At 45.2% G+C, this 3,142-nt stretch overlaps 1 protein-coding gene across 1 annotated transcript in view; it reads right to left on the bottom strand.

Annotated features, from left to right (window-relative positions):
- The window catches only part of LAMC1 (laminin, gamma 1 (formerly LAMB2)), a 23,610-nt gene extending 21,191 nt beyond the window's left edge, over window positions 1-2,419 (bottom strand). Inside the window, exons 1-2 of the mRNA XM_010189689.1 lie at window positions 2,277-2,419; window positions 279-409 (exon numbers count right to left, since the gene is read on the bottom strand). The gene's annotated coding sequence lies outside the window, so the exon portion shown is untranslated. The remainder of the gene's footprint in view (window positions 1-278; window positions 410-2,276) is intronic.
- Window positions 2,420-3,142: the final 723 nt, after the last annotated feature.

Genomic DNA, 3,142 nt, shown 5'->3' with positions numbered 1-3,142 from the left:
TTCCCCCCTCTTCCCTGCCAAATCATTTAACAATTAAACTAAACAAGGAAAAGAGAAAAATTTGATCTCCGTCTGCCCTGAAATCACAGCCACAAGAGGTGATATACCGTATTTGCAAGCTTCATTCATAAGATTCATTCTACTGCATTTTTGGTTTAGGACTGTCAGTAAAGACTGGAGCCTAATGGTACCATGTAAGTATAATCAAAGTCTTTAAAGCACTCTCGTAATCCTGACCAGAAGCTTTAATGAAGTACAGAGGTTTATTGTCTACTCACCTACCACCCACCGCAAAATCAGAAATCGCATAGTAATAAGACTTGAGAACTTTTGGGTCATTGAAAACTTCATCTCCAAATGTGTTCAGACGATTGAGGGTCACTCTAATATCTGTAGCCGTCACCCATTCCTAGAGCAGACAGAAATCCCATCAGATTAAACACCGAACATCCCTCTCAAACATACCAATGCCGTGTCATTAGCAGTCGTATTTACATTGTCATTCATCATTCTGCAAGTTCCTTTCCCATAATTTTCCCCTCAGCACCTCAGAAGCTCACACGTTCCTGCCTGAGAGGCCTTACACCACATCCTCTTGGTTTGGATGCATTTTCTGGACCCTGCTCCTCTCTGGGTACCCTTTCCAATGTCTCTTCGCATCTTGAATGCTCTCAGCTGGGAAGCAGTGGGTAACCTCACCAGCAAAGAGCATGCTGCAAACACTTACATGAGTTTACACATTGTATGTATCTGACAGCAGTTTTCCTGCAAAGCTAGACAGCACCAATGGGAAAAGCTTTAGGGTTCACTTGTCTGCAGACATACCCCACCAGTGCAGACAGACAAATGAATGAGGCGGAGGGAGGCTGAGGAAGAAGAACAGACAGGCAGAGCTGACTTACAACACAAGAGCTTTTCATAATATTTACACAGCATCTTCAACACACCACCCTACCCTCCTTCAGCGAAGGCCAGCAAATGTAGCCCGTCCCCAAAAGCCACATCGCCTTCAGCCAGTGACTGTCACTAGGACCTCTTTGTTTTTATTACAACTTCTGCAACGCTGTTTTCCTTCCAACACCATAAAAAACAGGAAAATCACGCTTGTACATACAACTGCACTGCAGCTGCATTGCTGCTTAGCCAGTACAATAAGATTTGCTGAATTACAAACACTGGCATAAACACACGGGAATGCTGAGCACAAAATACACATTTACTGCAGTTTCAAAAGACAACACCAGAGGTCTGTACATATTTCAGGAAAGATTATCAGAAAATTATATACCATATCATTAACTTGAAATCTCTCTGTTCACCTTAACAATTAGACCCTTTTCTCTGCAAGGGTTAGCTACACCAACAAGGCGGACAAACTGGTTCTTTTCCATTTCAGGAGTTCTTCTCTCTTTCCTGTTAATCTGTATTTTCGTTTGCAGAAGCAAGCCCCACCAGATTGTGTTTTCCTGCCTGCTGGCTGGGGATCAAGTTTCCGTCTGCACCTGCTTCTCCAAGAGGAAAGGGAGGAAGCTCCCAAAGGAAGGAGATGAGCCCTGATGGGGCAAACCCACAGCTTTAGCTCCTTGTTGCAATATAAGCTGTAGAAATTGTCTACAACAACGAATTAGCAAGTAAACTGGACGAACTGGTGTGTTCTGCATGCTTCTGACTACTGCCCAACCAGCACTGTGAATGGTAACAACAAAAAAAACCTCCTGAGAAAACACTCTCCCCAAGTTGCTTGTAAGAGAAACCAAATACTGTGGATAAAATCAAGCTCCCCCACCCCAACGCACATGTAAAAGAACAGGTTAGGGTTTCCAATAACCTTTTATTTGTTTAGAAGAATCTCACATTTCTTAGATTTTTGTACTCAAAACATAAATGCAGATTCCTCAAATATTCATTTGAATTAAGTTTTACCTTCCTCTGCCCTTTTATCTGAAACAACAGCAAAATACCCACAGCTGCTTTCTAAGCAGGCAGAGATTGGTAGGCATCGTGGAAGTCTTTAGAGGATGCCTAACGACAAACCACCCTCAATGCCACCAATTTTGCTTCTTGTACCATAAGCCTACTAATAACAGAGTCAGAAGTTCAACTCTTCCTTCAAAAGCATCTCTTTGGCTTGTCCATCCCAACCTACCTGCGCAGGGGCCTTTCAGGATGAATACGAGCTGTAGCGCAGCCTGCGGTCAGCACAAAACCACCACCCACCACAACTGAACAGAAAGACTCAATTCCGATCACCCGCTGACTTAGTCCTGCTCACATACCTGTAGCACAGGGCTGTTGTCAAAGTTGTAGGCGCTGGGACGCCCCTCCAGTGTTGAGAACGCTACATTGCCCCCCGTGAGAGGGGAGATGTCGCTGAACTCATCCGTGCAGAGTGCTTGCTGCTCATCCTCCCCAGTCCGAATAAAGCCCCGGTTGACTTTGTGATACGTGCTCTCACAGGAGCCACTGTAATACTGGTAGGGCACCCATGGGCCATCTTCCCTGGTGCGTTTGTAGATCGCAAAGCTCTCTGGCCGACTGGTGTGAAACTTCAGGCGCACATACGTGATGTCAAAGGCCTTTCCTGCGGATGAGAGGAGACAGACATGAGAAAGACTCAAACAACTTAAACCAGAAAGAACAGTAAGAGCTGCACTGCAGCTCTCCCTTTAGAAGGAACATCTCCTTTAGTACCATCCAGTAGGATGAGCAGTGTCCAGCAGCACCAGAACTATCTCCTCCAGTCCTACGAGCTGCATCTCCTGGCAGAGACGAGGGGAAGGAACTGAAGGCAGAAGTCGAGGGCAGGCTGAGTAGATAAACAAACAGACCTGCAGATTCTGTGCAACCAAACACACATCTCTCAAGCTGCAATTCTCTACTGCGGACATCAACAGCGTCCTTACCCTAGCAGATGATATATTACATCAGAGCCACAACGGTTTTTGTGCATCTAAGGCCAGGCCCACATTAATCATGCCATTTGATTATGTTTCTTCCAAAGATACGTGTGGGAGACACAGTATTAACCAGAAGGTAAGAGTCACTCCACAGAGCCTGTTTTGCACCTCTGCTTCCTCTCTAAAGAGATAATATCCCAAACTCTGCCTGTTATTCATGAAGCCTTTCCTCCAGCAGTGAACTA

This window comes from Mesitornis unicolor, unplaced genomic scaffold (assembly GCF_000695765.1).
Source record: "Mesitornis unicolor isolate BGI_N332 unplaced genomic scaffold, ASM69576v1 scaffold28328, whole genome shotgun sequence".
Lineage (NCBI taxonomy): Eukaryota > Metazoa > Chordata > Aves > Mesitornithiformes > Mesitornithidae > Mesitornis > Mesitornis unicolor.
The sequence above is the reverse complement of the archived record's forward strand: the minus strand, read 5'-3'. Positions and strand labels throughout refer to the sequence as shown.